Consider the following 24,270-nt stretch of genomic DNA (forward strand, 5'->3'; position numbering starts at 1 on the left):
GAATCCTCCCTAACTCATTTTATGAGGCCAGCATCATTCTGATACCAAAGCCAGGCAGAGACACAACCAAAAAAGAGAATTTTAGACCAATATCCTTGATGAACATTGATGCAAAAATCCTCAATAAAATACTGGCAAAACGAATCCAGCAGCACATCAAAAAGCTTATCCACCATGATCAAGTGGGTTTCATCCCTGGGATGCAAGGCTGGTTCAACATACGTAAATCAATAAATGTAATCCAGCATATAAACAGAGCCAAAGACAAAAACCACATGATTATCTCAATAGATGCAGAAAAAGCCTTTGACAAAATTCAACAACCCTTCATGCTAAAAACTCTCAATAAATTAGGTATTGATGGGACGTATTTCAAAATAATAAGAGCTATCTATGACAAACCCACAGCCAATATCATACTGAATGGGCAAAAACTGGAAGCATTCCCTTTGAAAACTGGCACAAGACAGGGATGCCCTCTCTCACCACTCCTATTCAACATAGTGTTGGAAGTTCTGGCCAGGGCAATTAGGCAGGAGAAGGAAATAAATGGTATTCAATTAGGAAAAGAGGAAGTCAAATCGTCCCTGTTTGCAGACGACATGATTGTGTATCTAGAAAACCCCATTGTCTCAGCCCAAAATCTCCTTAAGCTGATAAGCAACTTCAGCAAAGTCTCAGGATACAAAATCAATGTACAAAAATCACAAGCATTCTTATACACCAACAACAGACAAACAGAGAGCCAAATCATGAGTGAACTCCCATTCACAATTGCTTCAAAGAGAATAAAATACCTAGGAATCCAACTTACAAGGGATGTGAAGGACCTCTTCAAGAAGAACTACAAACCACTGCTCAAGGAAATAAAAGAGGATACAAACAAATGGAAGAACATTCCATGCTCATGGGTAGGAAGAATGAATATCATGAAAATGGCCATACTGCCCAAGGTAATTTACAGATTCAATGCCATCCCCATCAAGCTACTAATGACTTTCTTCACAGAATTGGAAAAAACTACTTTAAAGTTCATATGGAACCAAAAAAGAGCCTGCATCGCCAAGTCAATCCTAAGCCAAAAGAACAAACCTGGAGGCATCACACTACCTGACTTCAAACTATACTACAAGGCTACAGTAACCAAAACAGCATAGTACTGGTACCAAAACAGAGATATAGATCAATGGAACAGAACAGAGCCCTCAGAAATAATGCCACATATCTACAACTATCTGATCTTTGACAAACCTGAGAAAAACAAGCAATGGGGAAAGGATTCCCTATTTAATAAATGGTGCTGGGAAAACTGGCTAGCCCTATGTAGAAAGCTGAAACTGGATCCCTTCCTTACACCTTATACAAAAATCAATTCATGATGGATTAAAGACTTAAATGTTAGACCTAAAACCATAAAAACCCTAGAAGAAAACGTAGGCATTACCATTTCGGACACAGGCATGGGCAAGGACTTCATGTCTAAAACACCAAAAGCAATGGCAACAAAAGACAAAATGGACAAATGGGATCTAATTAAACTCAAGAGCTTCTGCACAACAAAAGAAACTACCATCAGAGTGAACAGGCAACCTACAGAATGGGAGAAAATTGGCGCAACCTACTCATCTGACAAAGGGCTAATATCCAGAATCTACAATGAACTCAAACAAATTTACAAGAAAAAAAACAAATAACCCCATCAGAAAGTGGGCAAAGGACATGAACAGACACTTCTCAAAAGAAGACATTTATGCAGCCAAAAAACACATGAAAAAATGCTCATCATCACTGGCCGTCAGAGAAATGCAAATCAAAACCACAATGAGATACCATCTCACACCAGTTAGAATGGCAATCATTAAAAAGTCAGGAAACAACAGGTGCTGGAGAGGATGTGGAGAAATAGGAACACTTTTACACTGTTGGTGGGACTGTAAACTAGTTCAACCATTGTGGAAGTCAGTGTGGCTATTCCTCAGGGATCTAGAACTAGAAATACCACTTGACCCAGCCATCCCAGTACTGGGTATATACCCAAAGGACTATAAATCATGCTGCTATAAAGACACATGCACACGTATGTTTATTGCAGCATTATTCACAATAGCAAAGACTTAGAACCAACCCAAATGTCCAACAATGATAGACTGGATTAAGAAAATGTGGCACATATACACCATGGAATACTATGCAGCCATAAAAAATGATGAGTTCATGTCCTTTGTAGGGACATGGATGAAATTGGAAATCATCATTCTCAGTAAACTATCGCAAGAACAAAAAACAAAACACCGCATATTCTCACTCATAGGTGGGAATTGAACAATGAGATCACATGGACACAGGAAGGGGAATATCACACTCTGGGGACTGTTGTGGGGTGGGAGGAGGGGGAAGGGATAGCATTGGGAGATATACCTAATGCTAGATCATGAGTTAGTGGGTGCAGCGCACCAGCATGGCACAGGTATACATATGTAACTAACCTACACAATGTGCACATGTACCCTAAAACTTAAAGTATAATAACCAATAAAATAAAATAAAATAAAATTTAAAAAAAGTGAAAACTGAAAAATGCTAAGTATAGAATTAAATAGATAATATATAACCTATTTTTAGATAAGTCTACTTGATAGGTGTCTAAATAAATTATAACCCATTTAGGACCTACTTATCTTAATATATTCATAAGGGTGAGTTTGTTTATTATCCACAATATCTGATTCAGAAGTCATCCTTATCCTCGTCCATGGCATCTTACAGCTACATTAAAGCAATTTCTTGCTTATAGATTGGACTGCTTGGATAGACTAAAAACTCCTTGTAAGCAGTAACTTTCTTAATCATTTTGGTACCGTAAGCACTTTTTTGTAGCATTTACAAGTGCTCAATAACCGTTTCTTGGCTTTAGTTAAAAAGCCACAACTGATTCTTCAGTGATTTGAAACTCCTAGGCAGATAGTTTAAAAACCCTTTAAAACTTCAGGAACTTTCTAAGAAACAACCAGAGGAGCAATCCCAACCAAACCAAACCAAATAAAATCAGAACATCTGTGTTCTATTATAATTTATTCCCAGAAAAGTGGCTGCCTCATCTGTACTGAATATAAAGGGGTCTCCTGGCTGGTTCTTCAGAGAATTAAAAAGTTCTACTTCTAGATGACCTGAAGGGAAGGTCAGTAGAGTTGATGAGGTTATTTTAAGACATATTAATATAAAGTAATTTGGAAATATTCAGAAGAAGATGACAAGGACAATCCCAGGTTGTAGAGGAGAGGACTGGGTTGGACACTCAGATTGCATTATTACATGAGCTTTAAATGTCTTGTTAGTACTGTTAAAATTTTTTATGCATTTTGGTAGATTTGCCTACAGTATGCTATCACTATAACTAGTATATTTATTCAATTAATTTCCAAGTGCAAATAGTGATAACACAGCCATTTTATCAGGGATAAACATATTATTTAAAGAACACACACCTTAACCTAATCATTTGAGTTAATCATTACTCCTGAATTCCTATTACTTGTTATGCTGAATCTAAATTTTCATAGATGAAAACTCTTACATAGTGTAAGTTCCTAAAAGTACAAGTGCATAATTCTCCACCAGAGAATGAAAACATTGCTATACAAAATCCATCTGACCTTTAGTTTTAGATAAACAGAAGCTACTACCTGTGTGCAGAATAGACAAGGAGATTCAATGGGCACCTCCTCCTGTACAGCCCAACTGAACAACTGCCAACACAAGCAGAAAAGCAGATCTCTTTTCTATCCTCTGTACTCCTATGACTTGAATTTGAAGGTCTGCCATCTGCATGTGCCTCTTAAGTCCTGGATTTATCACTCCAGGCACCTTCATATACAAACAGGTGGAACTGAGTTCAAAATGCGAAAGCTTTCCCTTCCAACAATCAGAAGTGGTAGATGTGCTGATTCAGTGGAGAATACGTATTTACACATACACAAATGTGTGTTTACTCAAAAAATTGTTTACATATCATATAGGACAAGTTTGGTAGTTCAGCAGTTCAGGAAAAGGGGTACTACCATATTCTTTGTATTTATTTCAAGGGTTTAAAGTTTAAAAAGTCACCTAACTCCAAGAATTTTTCCCTGGGGGTGATGATAACTCTTAAAATTGGAAAACCTATCCCCTTTATTATAGACATTAGGTTCATTGTGGCCAATAAATAAATAAATAAATAAACTTATGATTAGAGCCGTCTCAAAAGAAGGTAATGATTCATTTAAGTGTTTAAAAATGCTATTAGACCATCCTGGCTAACACAATGAAACCCTGTCTCTACTAAAAATACAAAAACAAAATTAGCTGGGAGTGGTGACGGGTGCCTGTAGTCCCAGCTACTCAGGAGGCTGAGGCAGGAGAATGGCGTGACCCGGGAGGCGGAGCTTGCAGTGAGCCGAGATCGCACCACTGCACTCCAGCCTGGGCAACAGAGCGAGAATCTGTCTCGGAAAAAAAAAAAAAAAGGCTATTAAATGAATTAACAGTATATCTGACTAGTCATTTAATAGTAAGTGATAACAATTATAATGTTTATTTATTTATGGTTTCTTCTTTCTAAAAGAAATACACAAAATTTGGTTTATTCACTTATAAATAAATAAATATAGTGAATTTGTCATAATTTGTCATATATAAACTCTATATGAGGACATGTTAATCTGTCTCTTTAAAATATTAGAATATTTTTATTTCTATGATAATACTTTCCAGGTTTATTATGAGAATTAAATAAGATCAGTATAAAACACACAGTACAGCATCTGGGATATAATCTTTTAAAAATAGTAGCTATTATGATGATTACAAAAACATAATTTCAGTAAGAAATTATATCTACTTTTATAAAAATAATTGTATTACTGAGTCTTTAAAACTTTACCTCCTTACTAAAATAATCTATGATAACTAAAGAAAGTTAGCATTTTACCATGTAGCAACTGTATAATTATACAATTATATTTGATAAATCAAAAACTGAAAATAAGAATCTGTGATGCTGAAAATAGTTTTGTAAAGTTTGGTTAGACATTAAAGATTAATAAAATAAATGTGAATATTTTATCTAAAAATTTCTTTAGTCTATTATAAAGTGGGAAAAAACAAACAAAACTTTAGGTACACAGATTCGTGTGACATTTACAGAAGAAAGAGGGACAGGCCCTGACCACAAAGCCAGAAATAGACTACATGTTAAGTCTGTTGGAACTGAACAAATATTCCTTTTCCATTGCTCTCAAAACAAGGGAAGGTCCCTGTCAAAGAACTAACACGGTATTACTGACCAGGTGGACCTTGTCCTCAACAAAACTTATTATAAAATCTTGGAGTCAGTGAGAGCTCATGTCTAAATACTTCTCTGATCGACCTAGGACACTAGATGGTCTGAAAAAACAGCATTGAAATAAAATTATTTCAAAGGGTTTACATCACAAAAGACTAAACTTTTTAAATTGCTCCATTAATTATTTGTATTAAAAAGGAATAATCAAGAACCTATTTCAAACTTTACTGAAAGCATTCTCTTACCACTGTGAATAGACAGAGCCCTTTGTCTCCAGAGTCCATTAGGCTCAACAAGAGAGCTGATGGCACATTAAATAGCCACCAGTTTGATTTCTCACTTCCAAACAAGAAACATGAATACTAGGGAACGTACATGTCCTATTAGGTATCACACAATTAATTACTGGAAGATCCAAGTCTAAATCTCAAATATATTTATTCCATGAACTCCAAGAATGCCCCAAAATATTCTCAGTTCTATGTATCAATGGGACCGCATATGGGTTCAAAGTTTTGTTATGGTCTTCTTGGCTTTATTTGTTAAATGATGTCAATGATAATTTTTTACAACGTAAAGTTAAAGATAAAATCAATTCCCTAGAAAAGGAAGAAATGAAATCATAAGCAGCAATTTCTTCCCAGCTCTCTGCAGAAATGGATGATGCTCAGAGACAGATAATTACACCCAGTAGTTTAGTTTTCTGAGCCCAAATTTACTTGCTAGTAATCTGAAACTCTCTCTTTCCCTATAATGGATCTGGAGAAATTTGCACACTATATCATTGTAATTATTACTATTTTAAAATTTATAAGTATCTAGCATGTGCACATTATACCATGAGTCTCACTCCTAAATTTGTTAGAGGACATAATTACATTATCATTTTATTATTATTATCTTTCTTTAAGGATAGTGATTTTTGTCAAATACATGAGCATACTGATTTCATTTATTTTGTTTTACTTATTACAAGTATGTGACCAAAGAGAAGAGAGAGTTGTTAAAATATACATAAAAGCTAATAAAAAGTTGTGTTGTTTTAATTTTTCTCATGAATACTATTAACCATTTAGCAACAACTTCATCATGTATACCAGTGAATCCACATAACTGAACTGGCTTTTCAGGTCAGTAAATATGCTCTCTTAGAAAATGTTTACTTCGGGTTTACTTAGAAAATGTTTTACAAGTCCTCTCTTCTAGCCGTTTTGAAATATACAATACATTGATGTTAACTATAGTCACCCTATTCTGCTATTGTGTATTATAACTTATTCCTCCTATCTAATTTTACATTTGTTTCCATTAACCGACCTCTCTTGACTCCACAACCCTGCCATTCCCAGACTGGTAACTATCGTACTACTTTCTACCTCCCTGAGATAAACTTTTTTGTAGCTATTGTAAATGGGATTGCATTCTTGGACTATCTTTTTCAGGTTGTTCATTATTGGTGTATGGAACCACTATTGATTTTCCTATGTTGATTTTGCATCCTGCAAGCTTACTGAATTTGTTTATCAGATTTAATTTTTTGGGGGGAATCCTTAAGGTTTTTAAATATTCGATCATATCTGCAAAGAAGGATAATTTGACTTCCAGTTCTTCAATTTAGATGCTTTTTATTTTTATTTTTCTTGCCTAATTGCTCTGGCTAGTACTTTAGTACTGTGTTGAATAAGAGTGATGAAAGTGGGCTTTCTTGTCATACTCTAGTTCTTAGAGGAAAAGCTTTCATCGTATCCCCTTTCAGTATCATGTTAGCTATGAGTTTGTCATACATGGCCTATATTATGTTGAGGTATACTCCTTCTATGCCTAGCATGTTGAGAACTTTTATCATGAAGAAATGTTGAGTTTTATCAAATGCTTTTCTGCATCTATTGAGATGATCATATAGTTTTAGTCCTTCATTTTGTTAACATGATATATCATGTTTATTGATTTGTACATGTTAAAATATCTTTGCTTCCCTGGTATAAATCCCACTGGATCATGGTGTATTATCTTTTTGATGTGCTATGGGATTGATTCAGTTTCCTAGTATGTTGTTGAGAATTTTTGTATCTATGTTCACCAGGAACATTGGCCTGTTGTTTTTTTTTTCTTGGTTGTTGTTGTTGTTATGTCCTTGTATAGCTTTAATATCAGGGTAATGCTGGTTTTATAGAATGAGTTAGGGAGAATTCCCTTCTCATCAGTTTTTTTTTTTTTTTGGAATGGTTTGAAAATAATTAGTATTAGGTTTCTGGTAGAATTTGGCATTGAAGCCATCAGTTCTGGGCTTTGCTTTGTTGGAAGATTTTGTATTACTGATTCAACATTGTTACTAATTATTGGTCTGTTGAGGCTTTCTCTTTCTTTCCGATTCAATCATGTTAGGTTGTATGTGTCTAGGAATTGATCCATTTTCTGTAGGTTTTCAAGTTTCTTAACATATAGTTGTTCATAATAATCTCTGATTATCTTTTGTATTCTTGTAGTGTCAATTCTAAGGTTTCCTTTCTTATTTCTGATTTTGCTTGAGTCTTCTATCTTATCTTCTTTGTTACTCTAGTTAGTGGTTTATTAATTTTGCTCATCTTTTCAATAAGCTCACTTTTCATTTTGTTGATCCTTTGTATTGTTGTTTTAGTCTCTATTTCATTTAATTCTGTTCTACTCTTCATTATTTATTTTTTCTACCATTTGGGGCTTGGTTTGTTTTTGTTTTTCTAGTTCCTTCAGGTGCATTGTTAGGTTGTTTATGTGAAATCTTTCTACTATTTGGAAGTAGGAACTTCTTGCAATAAACGTCCCAGTTAGCATTGTATCCCATAGGTTTTAGTATGTTGTGATTCCATTTTCATTTGTTTCAATAATTTTTAAAATTTCCTTTTTAATTTCTTTATTAATAGTCATTTAGGAACATGTATTTGTCTAATTTCCATATATTTGTACAGTTTCCAAAGTTCCTCTTGATAATGACTTCTACTTTTATCCTATCGTTTCTGAGAAAATACCTCATATGATTTCAGTTTTTAAAAATTTATTGAGACTTGTTTTGTGGCCTAACATATCCTGGATAATTTTCCTTTTGCTGATGAGAAGAATATGTATTTTATAGCTATTTGATAAAATGTTCTATAAATGTGAATGTTAGTTCCATTTGGTCTAAAGTCTCATTTAAATCCTGTGTTTCTTTGTTTTCTCTCTAGATTATCTGTTTAATGCCATGAGTCAGGTGTTGAAGTCCCCAACTATTTTTGTATTCAAATTTATGTTTTCTTTTAGATCTAATAATATTTGCTTTATATATTGGGGTGCTCCAGGGTTAGGTGCATATATATTTTGAATTATCATATACTCTTGCTAAATTGATCCCTTTGTCATTAGGTAATGACCTTCTTTGTCTCTTCTAAATGTGTGTGTGGTTTTTGTTTGTTTGTTTGTTTGTTTTTGCGGCATCTTGCTCTGTCGCCCAGGCTGGAGTGCAGTGGCACAATCTTGGCTCACTGCAAACTCCGCCTCCCAGGTTCACACCATTCTCCTGCCTCAGCCTCCTGAGTAGCTGGGACTACAGGTGCCCACCACCACGACTGACTAACTTTGTTTTTGTATTTTTAGTACAGATGGGGTTTCACCGTGTTAGCCAGGATGGTCTCGATCTCCTGACCTCGAGATCCGCCCACCTTGGCCTCTCAAAGTGCTGGAATTACAGGCGTGAGCCACTGCACCTGGCAGTCTCTTCTTAATGTTTTTAACTGTTTTTAACTTAAAGTATGTTTTATCTGATATAAGTAAAGCTACTCTTGCTCACTTTCAGTTACTGTTTGTGTGGAATATCTTTTTCCATCCATTTACTTTCAGCCTGTATGTGTCTTCACAGATGAAATGAGTTTCCTGTAGGAAGCATATAGTTGGGTCATTTTTTAAAAAATATCTATTCAGCCAGTCTCTATCTTTTAAGTGGAAAATTTAATCTGTTTACATTCAAGATTATTATTGATATGCAAAGACTTATTTCTGTCTTTTTATTAATTGATTTCTGGGTGTTTTCTATATCCTCTGTTCCTTTTCTTCTCTCTTATCATTTATCATTGCAGTTTGGCATTCTTCTGTTTTGATAACCTTTGAGTTCTTTGTCTTCATCATTTATTTGCTCTACCAGTGTGTTTTATATGTTCATGTGTTTTATGATACTAGGTATCCTTTTGTTCTGCTTCCAGGCATAGGACTTGCATAAGCATTTCTTGAAGGGCCCTACCAGGGGTGATAAATTTTCTCAAGTTTTTCTTGTCTGGGAAAGACTATTTTTACTTCATTTATGGAGAACAATTATTCTGGGTATAGTATTCTTAGCTGATAGTTTTTTTTTTCTTTTGTCATCCTCAGGGCAAGTGCAAGTATGCTGTGGTCTTCATGCTAATGAGAGCAGAATTTCTGTCATTGGTAGTGGCTACAGATAGGCAGCTTTCAGGCTCTGGGAAGCACACACTTCGGCTCCCTTTGACCCAGCCTTCCTAGTGTGATACACTTCCCATTCCTTGGAGTTTAGGGCACTCTGTGGGCTAGAGTTCTGGAGAACTTACTGCACTGCTGAGTGGTAGGGTATCACACCACTGAAGCCCTCCAGTTGGACACGGGGGATGTCAAGGAGGTAGAGATACAGGTATTGTTAGGCCCCAGGATGGGATGCAGTCTGGTGGGGTGTGGGCTCTCAAGATGGTGTGTGATGCAGCTATATGTCTCAGGGTTGTGTGGGACTCAACATGAGCTCCCTCTCTAAGCACTGCTGTCACACAGACACCAGGCAGCTCCTATATTAGTTGCAGGGCCCCTAAGGATGGAGAGGGCTTTTCTATGGCTAGGATTACAGAAGGCTCTGATGATTCTGGCTGGGCCAACTGCCTTACTTCTGTCTGCTTATGTGCCTAAGGTGTTTCCTATCACTTCTCTGCTGAATTCAGTGTTCTTACGTAGATGCTCTATTCAGAGTGTGATTATCTGCTCACTGATTTGGTTCTTCTCTGTGGGGAGGGTAAGTGTCAAATGCCTCTAGTCAGCCCCCTTGAAGGTCCCTCGTCCATTTCAGTTTTTATGTATTAACCTTGTATATTAACTAGTATAGATGGATGAATAATATGAAAATTCTCTAAGTATGAAGGGAAATGTATACCAATGCTAGCAATAATCATTGTGGGGCAAAGTAGCAATCAAGGTTCAGTAGTGAGGGGCTGGCATAGACAAACTATGGTTAGGTGCCATTTTTGTTGCTTTCAAGTACAGTAGGAATATTTTATGTTCTAGTATCCATATTACAATGGATATGGATCTGAATCTTATTTACATTTAGCACATATGCAAATAAGATTAGTTTTAATCACAAATATGTAAAAAAGAATTGGCTAGAAAAATAGAAAAATCAGATAACCAGTAAAAATAGTTAATACCTTCTCCTATAAATGAGAAAGGTATGGAATTTGTGACATTAAACTGAATATGTGCATATAATTTGACATATGAACATCAATAGGATTTTCATTATTTTCTTCAATTTATGAAAGCCAAAAATATTTTGGGAATATGATTTTGTAAAAAATTTAAAAATTAATATTAAAATCACTCTCTCATATTTGAATATTAATATTTTTAATCTTAAAATGTACATTATGGCATTGAAGAGTCTGTTTTATATGGACTCAAGCCATCCTTATAAATCAAAGAGCAAATGGTTTTACCTTCACAATCTTCTGTTCATGGTAGCAAGTACAAGGTGAGAGAAGTGTACATTAACATCTATCTGGAGTATTAAGGACTTTTGAGGAGCTTTTTAATGTACACGCTCCAGTAATACCATGAATGCTTTCAGAAACTTTCTAAAGAGAAATAAAGCCTAAGAAATTTGCAATATACTAATTACTATAGATAATGCATAGCTTCACATTTATCAGTCAAATTTTCTGTACAATATTTGTCCTTATATTTAACAATTTTCAGAGACATTGAGTACTATATTTGACATTTTATTGGAACATTTAGTACTGGATAGACTTACAGGGTTTAAAGAATCATTGCCGTATGTTTTTATATAAGTAAAGTAGTAAGAGAATGGCTTGTAGGTGTCATTTACAATTTACACAATATTTTTCAATGAGATGTGGTTTTCTAAGAAAAACATATACAATACTTAGCTAATTAGGCTGGGTGCTGTGGCTCACACATGTAATCCCAGCACTTTGGGTGGCTGAGGCAGGCAGATTACCTGGGGTCAAGAGTTCAAGACTAGCCTGTCCAACATGGCAAAACCCTGCCTCTTCTCAAAATACAAAAATTAGTCAGGTGTGGTGATGTGTGCCTGTAGTCCCAGCTACTAGGGAGTCTGAAGCAGAAGAATTGCTTGAACTCAGGAGGTGGAGGTTGCAGTGAGCCGAGGTTGTACCACTGCATTCCAGCCTGTGTGACAGAGCAAGACTCCATCTCAAAACAACAACGACAACAACAACAACGACAACAATATGTAGCTTATATAAAGTGCTCTCAGATACTTTTTTTTTTAAATTCAACAACACAACAAAAATTTTAGTGTATACTGTATCCTTGCACTCAAAGATTTTGCAATCTGTTTGGAAAGACGGGCATGCAAACAAAACAAATTACACAAGTAGTATGTTATTCAGGCTTGACTAAGAATACAAAATATTGCGGTTCCACCAGTGTAGAAGATATTAATTCTAATAATTACAGAAGAATCTAATTTATAATTTTATGATGCCCAGGGCATAATTTTTAAATGGAAGACAACAAACCCATGAGTTTCTCTTGAACATGTGCCCAACTATTTAATAATTTTTGACTAAATGTATACTTTAAAAAATTTTTATTTTAAAATAAACAGTGTTTAAGTAACTTTTAAATAAAGAGGTACTTTTTAAATAAATAGTAAGAGTTTCATTATTACCATTATTTAAAATAGAGAAACATAAATAAATATATTATCGCTATTAGGATTTTTCTCTTTTTCCCTCATCTCTAGGGACATAAAATATGTAGGATAGTCTATGAACCTACAAAGTCATCCAAAAGATTGATAGATTTTGTTAGATTCATTCCAACTGCTTTTCCTCTGGTTCCTAACCTGTTAGCAAAATCAAAGTTGATTTCACACAGTATGTGCTGCTTCCCACTTACATAGCAGGGGGAATTTATGTTCCAGAAAACCTTTGGTGAAAGTGGATTTAACCTCACAGCAGCAGTAGGTTGAAATTAGACCCTTAAATAAACAGAGTTATATCTTGGTCAAAAAAGAAACCCTCCGAGAAGATTTGTAAATGCTTTAAATTTATCTTTAAGGAGGACACCAAAGCTGAGGATTCAGAAACAAAAAACACAGCTCAGTTGTGATTCACACCAGCCATAAAAAATGAACAGGGGCAAGGATTGGGCAAGAAGGAGACCCATTGGGTATACCCTGTTCAAACACCACTTCCCAGTACTGTCGCTTTGCAAAGCTTTTATAATAGAAAGCAGACCATCAGGAGAAGGAAAATGGCCATGTCATAGATCACAGATCAGTGACAACTTGGACAGGACTAAAGGCGTGGTGACAGATTCCTTGCTTCTGCAATGATTTAGAAGAAATAAAAATCTCACAGTATTACAGCTTTCTTAGGCAAGCTCTGAATTATAAAATGTGTGTGTGTCTACAAATTATATAAAAGACTAGCTGTACATGCTACTTTCTTTATCTGTTAGATTCTTAGAAGACACAAGCAAGAGTCCATGAAATTATTTCAGGCATAAAACAAGAAGCAATTATTACTCACTTTTACAACTGCTATAAATGAGAAATAAAGAGGTCAATAGAAATTGAAATGAGGAAGTTTGTTTAATTTTGGAAGTTAGGGAAGATTCTTCTAGGTATATAATATCTAAATAGATATCACAAAGATCATTTGTTATTCAGGTGGAGAATGAGGGCAGGAATTTATCAGGCAGTGGGACTAGCATATGTGAAAATCAAGGAGTGTGGCAAAAGCATGCTGGCTTCACATAACTGAATCACAGTAGGCCCATATGTGTGAGGCTTGGAGGGTAAGGGAAACAGTGATAAGAAAGGAGGCTTAGGAGGGAAGCAGGTGACAGTCTATGCAATTTCTGACAGCTACGTTAATGCTTTTGAACTTTTTTTTACTAAGTTCAATAGGATTGCATTGAAGAGTTGCATAAGAAGACTGATATGATACGATAAGATTTTCTTTGAGAAAGCTTACTCTGACTGGTGATTGGAGAATGAATTGGGGTGGGCAAGAGAGAAAACAGTAAGTACAGTTAGGAGATGAGACAATCCATTCCTTTTTATTATAAGATCTTTGATTTTTGTCTAGAGTAACAATTTGCCCAGCCAAAGAGATATAAATAGAAATTACTGAGTGGAACATTTGGGAAAATTTTACAGTACAGAGGGTTTGCTATCATTTGAATGTATTTGTCTCTCTAAAATTCATATGTTGGAACTCAAAGCCAAAGGTGTTGGTTTTGAGAGGTGACGGTTTGGGGAATTGTCCAGGCCATGAGGGCTCCACCGTCATGAATAGGATTAATGCTCTTATAAAAGAGGATTCAGAGAGCTGCCAACGTCTTCCATCTCTCCTGCCATGTGAGGACACAACAAGAGGTGGCATCTATGAAACAGAAAGAGAGCTTTCACCAGACACTACATCTGTTGGTGCCTTGATCTTGAACTTTCCATCTTCTAAAACAGTGAAAAAATAAATTCCTGATATTTGTAATTTACCCAGCCTGTGGTATTTTGCGATAGCATTACAAATGGATTAAGGCAGGATTAGATTTAGCAAGCACCCCCACATTTGGTACTTTGGTCTTCCCTTCTTCCTTTTGGAATATGGACTTGATTACTGGAGCTCATGTTCATGATATAGCCGTGAGGAAAGAATCTCAGTATAGCAGATCAAAGATGACAGGCAAAGAGCTGAAGGAAACCCAGGTTCCCAGTGGCACGAAGGAGCCATATACGAGCTCTGGATAATCTAACTCTAGGTTCCTTATTTTATAAGGAAAATAACCTACTAATTAGTTTAAGCCACTGTTTGGTAGAGTTTTATATTCTGAGCAGACAAATCTAATCTTAATTTATGCAAATTTAGTACTGGAGTTAGGTACTGAAAGCAACAGAACCAAAAATGTGAAGTTGGTTCAGTATACATATCAAACCACTGTGGGCCCAAAAGATTTCTTATAAACTTTGTTCTGCAGCTCTATTTGGGACACAGTCTGTGGAATATAGTTTTAGGGAAAATGATAGGTAAAATCCAGAATTTGGTATATACTTGTTTTTGAGCTTGAAAAGGTCCGGAAAGAAGAAATGAGCTCTGACTGGAGCTTGCCAACTTGCAAATAAACATGGAAGAAAAGAGTGGTTTGTTAAGAGAGACATTCCACTCCTGAATCCAAAAACCTCAACATAAGATTCCTGAGTATACCCAAATTTGAAAACTGGCAGAGTTGACAAAGACAGTTACATCTACACCTCTCTTCCCTTAAAGCTTATTGCAGTAAGAAAGCTTTTTTAAGAAGGAGGTAGTTATCAATATTGACTAGTACTGTCAACCACACAGACTCACATTACACATCCACCTACCCACATGCCCACTAAAGGTGAGACCTAAAATATAGTCTATTGGAAACTTCTAGTTAAAGATGGCGGATTTAGCGTATGCATTTAACTTATACTGTCTCCCAAATCCTTAATTTAAAAAGTCAATGAGGAAAAAGAGAACAGGAAAGAAAACAATACATTTTGAAAGGTGGAAACCAGATAGATGAATGTTGAAAGCAAAAAATAAAATAGAAGCTACTAATAAATCTTTGGCAGACATTCGGGAAAGCCAGAAAGCAACTGCAGAATTCTCTATATCTTTAGGAATTGGTGGCACCAGATATTTTTAGACATGAGAGTACAGATGGAATTAAAAATTGGAGATAGGTTTAAAGTCAATTTAGGAAGTTGTTTAACACTTTACTCCATAGCTGGAAATGCCCTTCACCATCTTGGCAGGAAACAAAGCTCATTCTCTGAAATGACTCTTTGTACTTGGGGATATAGGGCAGTGTGCAGTGTGGGAATTTTGTATCAAAAATAGAAAACTAAGTAAAATCTTACATGCTGAATATTGAGATTTCCAGCATTCTGCCAAAGCTTGTCCCTGAAAATCTAGGCAGCTCTGTGAGTATTTTCTAAAGTACAAAAAAAGAAAAAAAAAAAAAGAATGATCTCTGGAGAATCTGACAGCTCGGGGTAGAAACCTAAATTTACGACAATAAAATTCTCCAATAGTAAAGGCCAGGCAGACAATACTGCAGCAGTAACCACAGATGGTACTCTCCACCGTGCACCCAGAACTACTAGCTCTTTTATACACCACTCAAATAAAAGCAGAGAATCAAGGGTCACTCAGACATTTGATAAAAACCATTAATATGAAAGACAGGGAATAAAACAAACAAAAAGCAACAGGGTGAAGAAAACTTTATTTGTTCTCGGGGCTTAAGAGAAAAATGCAGTAATGAAAGAAGATCAGGATACTATAAAAAGGAAAATTAGAGAAAAGACACCTTAGAAATTAAACATATGACGGCAGAGATGAAAAACTCAATGGATTGGTGAGAACACAGAATTGAGGATTTCTCCCAGAAATCAGAAGAAAAGGAAATAAATAGAATATAGAAAAGACAAGGAATTTGGAGTTTCAATCCATGAGAGACGATGCCCAAACCATAACAGTTGAAGAAAGAATACAGCAGTATAAACAACCACATCTGCACAACTATCCTAAAAACAATATAGAGAACACTAACTAGATGACAGACATGGTATTATAATATTTTATATATAAATAACATGCTAAGTGTAGAAACTATTATCCACAATTTAAAGATTTTTAAAACTATACTTGGTATCTTTATTAACTCAAATATATAGCAAAAGTAGAATTTGTGCCAGATTGTATCCGTTGTCACTGAGTTCCATGAGTTCACATTCAGCTTACAGTGGCTTTCTTGACCCACCAGTGGGAAGCCTGTGAAAGTACATTTCCAGGACTTTCTTACCAAGTAGTTTCCATTAGGCTCTGATGCTGTGATGCACTTGAGGGATGTCGGAGGGATACACCCTCTGACGAGGGTGATAAGAAGGGATAAGTCTTTTCCTCCAGGCTATGGCAGTGCTTGTGATAATTACAGCTGAAGCTGCTCTGAACACGGGCTCTTAGGTAGGTTGGTTCTATCACCATCAGCTCAGCTGCACATGTAAAAATACTGAACATATTTTTCTTTGGTCACTAATTTTTCTAATAAGTTACTTTCTTCTTGTTTGTCCTCCAGCTCTCTAAACATCTTTATAAGCAATTCATTTTATTTCATTTCCTGTTTGAAATACTCATTTTTGTTTTCTTAATTAGACCTTGACTGATAAAGACTTGGTTCCAGGAGCTATCCCAAAAAACTGAATCTTGATTATTGGGATTTAGGATATTTTGCCTAATTAAGTTTTAATGCATTCCACTACAAATGGAATATGTGATTGCTGGTATATAGTGGCAAAAAAGTTGCTTAATTATCTTCTCTGATTACCAAAGAGCCTATTGATAGCAATGTAAATGGTTACTGCAGTGTGAATATGAATTTCTCAAACACTTGGTACAGTTGTTTCAGTCTGCACTGGAAAGTTTCAGAAAGAAAATCATAAGCTCAGGACTGTACCTTCTCAGTTTAAGACACAGAACCAGAGCATTTCTATGATGGTCTGAGTAGGATTTTGCAAACTTTTTCTGTAAATGTCCAGATAATAAATATTTTTTTGTAGACAATGTGGTGGTCTCTATCACAACTACTCAACTCTGCTATTATTACTTGAAAGCAGCCACTGATAAGGAAAGCCACTGATAAAGGGATGGGTATGACAGTGTTCCAATAAAATTTTATTTACAAAAACAGGTAGCAAGGTAAATTCTATATTATCTCATACCTCAAAACTCGGGTCCAAAATGTGATCTCATGCTTTATGAACACAGCGTGCTGCCCTCTTCAGTGTAGTCTGTATCCTCACTAAGTTCTTAGCATGTAAAATTTGATCTCTATGTTCACGCCAGTTTATTCCAAAGACCCTTACCAACACCAAGTATGGGGCACTCTTACAAAGAGGGTATTGTCCATAGTGTCAAAAGTATTATTGTGAGAGAATGTCTTATATCATGGCGGTCTCAGCAGAGGGATTGCAGAGGTAATTTTGGGATGTGGGGATTAGAGATCAGGGAAGCATAGGTTCTGGTTTGTCAGTTGTTAAATAGTTATGTTAGCATGCATGGCTGTAGGGAACTTTTCACATATTTTTTGGTTAAAAAAATTTGTGTACACTTATTAATTAAACAAATATGACTCTCATTGGCTAAGTATAATAAAATTATTGCTGAGCCAAATTCTAACTACATAATTTAAGATTATTATTGCAAATAGCTAAGTGAAAAATTCCATTCTCTATATTTTAGCATAGTTTCTATGTGCTATTTCAAGCACTTTACATATATTATTATAGTTTATCTTCAAAACAACCCTATAGAATAGGTACGATTATTATTCTCATTTCATAGATGAGAAAAAAGAGTGACAGGAATCTTGTGAAATCTAAACAAATTACAATGGTAAAAATATAGCCCTAAAAATTGTTCACATAAACTTTCTTGGATAACATTTTTAAAGTCTCAATAATTCAGGTATAAATTTATTTGAATCTTCTAGCACTGTAACTTTTTAAATTTTTATTTTTTTATTAATTTTATTATTTTATCTTATTTTTAATTGACAAATAACTGTATATATTTATTGGGTACAATGTGAAGTTTTGATATGTTTACATTGTGAAATGATTAAACCAAGTATGTGAGGTGATGGCTTTGTTAATTATCTTGATTCAATTTCCAGAATCTTAGTAGCTTTTGACAGACAAATACGTTACCAATGTAATCCACATCTTCATTCACCCTGAGATCATTAAAACAATTTGTATTCTTCTCAAAGTTGCCAATAAAAAAAAAATGATGCTAGTGTTCAAAAAAGAAATAAAGGTTAAAAAGTGGTTTCAAATAAATGATCAGAATTTAGACCTGTCTACATGATCTGCTTCATGGTTTATATCCACTACTTGTGTAAAATTCTATTTGTCACTTTTTTTTGATATTTTCTAGTTTCTGTCACTTCGTTTTCCTTTTCCTCTCCTTTTTTTCTCTTCACTTCTCGTCTCTTTTTCTTTTTCAAGAAAATTGGTGCTGGAATAATTATGATACAGATTCCTGGGCCATTACCTTTAACATACCAAGGGTCAACATGAAAAAGGAAGAACTTGAGTTTACATTGAGTTTACAACTTTACATTGAACACATTTTTGGAATGAAATCTCAGGCCAAGAAAATGAAAATCTTTGTTATGCCAAATGGGATCAGTTTGTTACATATCTTCTGTGTAACAATTACCAGTGGGATAATGATGCCTCCAATGGTAAAATACATTCCATTGCTAGGGCTGGCTGCCTCTGCTTTAGTCAACATAAGACAAGTGAAGACCTTCACTGTCCCTTATCCCACCTCGCCTCAGCCAGTCCACATTTTAGAGTCTTCCTTTGCAACACCTGTATTAGGCAGGACTCTGCGGAGAGATACCAAAGCTTTAACTATCTTAGGTATAAAGGAGCTTTATCGAAAGGATACTATGTAGTCTCACCAAAGTGCTCATAATACAGGGGTATATTTGAGTTTTGAGGGATTTCAAAGACACTGGGACTCTCACTTTTTATATCCCTTCTTTTATCTAAATTATCTATTTGCCTTCATATCATCTACTGGCTTCCTCTTTAAAAAAATGGAATAATTCAGTCAACAAATCTGGGCCTGTTTCATGACTTTCTCTACTAGAGAGGGCCTGAATCTTTCTTTTGGTAGTTCCAGTTCAAACACTGTTATTTTGCCTAAATTGAGTCAGGTGACTATCACATGATCAATTAACTATAGGAACAGGGTTAGAACCACAAAACACAGAGAAGAATCTATGCCTCAGGAACATTTTAGAGGAAGGGGAATTGCTGTGAGCTGGCTGTGGTACTACTCAATTGAGACTCTGTGATATTCCTCATTATTAATTATGATTTAATTATTAGTTTTCTGGACTACTTAGGGAAAAAAATCAAAAACTTTTAAAAATGGTGTATGGAAGTAGTTATTTAAAATCTTGGAATGGACTCCAACTGCCTCTGTGCAAAAAGCATCGTTTACTAACACCTTGGGAGTTCTAGTAGATTCACACGACAAGAATTTGTCGTTACATTTCAGAAAACATACAATTGATCCTTTTCTCATCCCATCTCTTTTTACAGAAATGAAACTTTCTTACATGTTAACGGTATTCTTTTCCACTTAAAGAAGCAATACAAGAATTTTCTTTCAGAAGAAATTTTGTATTTCTTGGTTTATTTATTAGAAATCTTTATCTTTGATGGGGTGGTAAATGCAAGTATTTTAATCATCTTAAACTCATATTCTAAATAACTTTCGCATGAATAGAATACAGTAGTGAATTTTGGAATTTTTGCCCAAACTGAGATTTTTTTGGCTGGATACTTTACTGATTTACAATTATATTAAAATGTTTATATTTGGTTTTACCGATGTCATCTTGACATATAATTTCTGATTTTGTCCTTCCATTGTGTATTTCCTCATTATCCTCTATATTTTACTACATGGATTCTGTTTATTCTTTTGAATTTGATTCTTGGCAGTTATTTGGGAGTTATTCATCCTGCCTTATTTTTCCTGCTAATAGAGGGTTTTTTTAATTGTTTTGTTTTGTTTTGTTTTTGAGATACAGTTTTGCTCTTGTCACCCAGGCTGGAGTGCAATAGTATGACCTTGGCTCACTGCAACCTCCGCCTCCTGAGTTCAAGTGATTCTCCTGCCTCAGCCTCCTGGGTAGCTGGAATTATAGGTGCCTGCTGCCACGCCTGGCTAATTTTTCTATTTTTAGTAGAGATGGGGTTTCACCATGTTGGGCAGGCTGGTCTCAAACTCCTGACCTCAGGTGATCTGCCTGCCTCAGCCTCCCAAAGCCAGTACAGTTTTTAAGTTAAAAAATAAGTGTGTGTGTGTGTGTGTGTGTGTGTGTGTGTGTATTTTTTTCTTCAAGTAGTAACTTTAAGAGTAAAACAGAAGTTATCATAATCAGGAGTTGTAAGTCATTTGGCTATATTAGTCAGAGTTTTTTGGGTAGAAGTGACAAAAACATGACTCAAGCAAACCTGACACAAAACAAAACAAGAGTGACTGAATTGTTTCACATTAGTAAACTTTATGAAAAGTTGAAGAAAACCAGCTTAGTAATAAATGTAACCAGAGACCTACAAATTATCAAGACCGTGTCCTTCTCCTCCTTTTGAAACACTGGCTATGTAGTTATTTTTTTGTTTGCAATCAAGGTTTTTTAGTGGCTATGATTATAATCCTAATAGTGTCTTATCTATCAAAAAGAAAAAAAGCCCAGCCATCAGATTTAGAAAAAAATATTAGGGAATTATTCTCTTTGGCCTAGAGTAGGTTATGTGCCCATTCCAGTTCCTAGGAATGCTAATTTAGGAAGATTGCAAGGCTGCACCCATAAATCACAGGAAGAGCTTCTACACAAAACAAGAGGAGGGGCACTCCACGTTAAAAGGATAAATGTTCACTAACCTTCCCACAGTTACATAGTTGACAGTCACAGAATGTGATTTGGACATGGTAATTAGGACTATAAAGTCTATAAACTTTCTAAAACATGAATTGGCCACCCTCAAAATTCTGAACCTTTGTATGCATTTTCCTACGTAAATAATTTCTATGATTATTTTCCACTACATCCAGACTTTACACTGCTTGAAGGCTAGGTATAAGCTTGATTTTTCTTGAAACCTCTCCTAGCATACATAACAAAATGCTTTGCACAGAGTCAGTTTACATGTTTGAAACTGACCAATAGCTCAATTATGAAAAAATTTCCTCAATGTATTCAACAATTTTTATATTCATCATTTGCAAATGAAAACACATTTCTTAAATGAGGGAAAAGTAAAAAACGATAGAATAAAATATGTAAGATGTTTAAGGTTATCCAGAGAGTTTTAGAGAGAGAGATTCTTCCAGTTTTTAACATGCTTATCACTATATTAAAACCCATGGAGAGTCCAGGAAAATAATTGACCTAAGAGGCATGGTTGGTAAGCACACCTGTAGTGCTGAAGGTGAGAAGACCATCATGGCTTCTGTATTACACTCCTTATCAGTAATGATTTAACTTTTCAGCCTTTACTTCAGGTTTTAATTTGTGAGTTTATTTTAAAATCAGGTGTGCTATTGGTATAAATCAGTGATTATTTTAACTAAGTGCTTTTGTGTGCTGGCCAAATTATTTTCAGCACCTGGTGTTTGTTGTTGTTGTTGTTGTTGTTGTTGTTTGTTTTTTCATAGACTCTGGGTTAATTTCGAGTAATTATCTGGATGTAATCTACATATAGAATAACAATTTCTCACTTTTAAAAAATGTTTTCTCAGAAACACACCTAAAATTCCTAAATATGCTTCTCTAAAAATCAATTTTGAAAGAATTTAACATGCCTTTGATATGTTTTAACATACAGGGGGACAAATTTATTTTTTTCTTACTAATCCAGTCTTGAATCAAATTTATGAAATCCTAGAAATAAAGGATGGCCTCAGTAGTCTTGTTATATGGTAGTAAAAATTTTTCTATTTATATATATTGAAATGGAAAAAGTGTACCTACCTAAAAAATCTATTACCTTACCAAACATAGATATAAGTCCCATCAAATAATATTTCTAGGCATATTACCTCAATTTGCATTGCTTTGAAAAAAATTATATAATTTATTTGTGATTACGTTTATTTTGTATGAACCTTACCTTCATGTAAGATTGACTAGATTTGTGGTTGTTGTTAAATCCTTTTGAAGACATCGTGGCATTGCCTGTGAAGATTTACTTTTGTGAAAGCCTTTGAACTCTTAGCGCCAGTACTGGAAGCTTTATGCGGTATAAATGAGGAGGAGAATTCTTGCTATGCCAATTGTCAGCTTAACCACAGCTGTGTCACAAAATCTGGAAGTTTCTGTTGGAAAGGCAGCAGCAGGCACAGATGTTGGGAAATGATAGCAAGCATTTTTCAGTCACCCTTATGGAGATGACAACACACACACACACACACATGCACACACACACACTCAACTGAGCTTACAGAGGAGGCTGAGTTTCTTCAGATGATCCTAGTCCCATGGGGCTTGGTTACTTAAGAATTAGAGGAGTCTTTGTTGTTACTGGACTCCTTCCTGCCTTTGCAGGAACTGATGATTTGGAAAATCCAAATTGCTTGCTTTGTATCTTCCAAGTCTATAGCTGAGGTTGGGCAGGCTTTCAAGATGAGCTACTTGAACAAATAGAACTGCAGGCACAGAACCAATATTTCCCAGGGTGCACTGCAGTCTATTTAACAGAATGAGCTCCTTAGCATACTGAGAATGGCAGGGCATCTTATTTACCTTCACTTCGTATTGTGTGTTTTATGCACCCAGAATAGACAAAAGGCAATATGACTACTAACATCTAATTCACATTAATTTGTAGCAGATGGGAGAACCCATGTTTTACCAAGATGCTTATGGTGAAGCTACCCTTATTACAGAAGAAAAAAGAAATATGGCGTTCAGCTGTTTGCTAAACTGATCATTTATGTTAATGTATTTTAAAAGCAATTATTTTATTAACTGATTCTAATATACTGGGTGTGTGGGATTAGCACGGTGTTACATTGTGCTGGCTTAAATTAAAGCTGTGCAAAACTATCAAAAATTTGATGTATTGGTAAACTGTCTTTTCTCCCATTTGTATGAGGTTTTGAAATCTACCACATTCTCAGAGAATTCATATTGACCCCAAATGGCCTGGGAAATATACATTTTAGAAATGTTCATGTTGAAATGTTAGCACATATGAAACTGTGACTCTTTTCTCAAGGATCTCTCTGATGTCTTTCTACTTCTTTGGTATATCTGCTTTGTTATGTTATTTGTTTGGCTCAAGAATCTCAGGAGCATCTGGTTGACATTGGCCTAAGAATACATAAACCACAGATGTGTAGGTTAGCAGCATTTTCTACTAAGCCTGACCACATAGCCACACCATTTAGTTAGCATGCAGAAAGATATCCTAATCCTGGACTATACTCTCCAAACATATATGACGTCAAATATACTTTAAAGCTACAGTAACCAAAACAATATGGTATTGGTACAAAAACAGATAAAGAGACCAATGGAACAGAATTGAGAACCCAGAAATGAAGCCACATACCTACAACCATCTGATCTCTGACAAGGCTGACAAAAACAAGCAATGAGGAAAGGACCCCCTATTCAATAAATAGTGCTGAGATAACTGAGTAGCCATATGCAGAGCATCTAAACTGGACCCTTACTTTTCACCATATATGAAAATTAACTCAAAGTGAATGAAAGATTTAAATGTAAAACCTAAAACTATTTAAAAATCTTGGATGAAAATCTAGGAAATACTCTCTAGACATTGGCCTTGACAAAGATTTTTTTTTGGTAAGTCCCCAAAAACAATTGCAACAAAAATGAAAATTGACCCATGGGATCTAATTAAACTAAAGAGCTTCTCGACAGCAAAAGAAACTATCAACAGAGTAAATAGCAACCATTTGACAACCTATAAAATGGAAAAAATATCAGAAACTATGCATTCAACAAAGATCTAATATCCAGAATCCATAAGGAACTTAAATCAGCAAGCAAAAGGCAAATGATCCCACTAAAAACTTGGCAAATAACAT

Source organism: Pan troglodytes, chromosome 3 (genome assembly GCF_028858775.2).
Source record: "Pan troglodytes isolate AG18354 chromosome 3, NHGRI_mPanTro3-v2.0_pri, whole genome shotgun sequence".
Lineage (NCBI taxonomy): Eukaryota > Metazoa > Chordata > Mammalia > Primates > Hominidae > Pan > Pan troglodytes.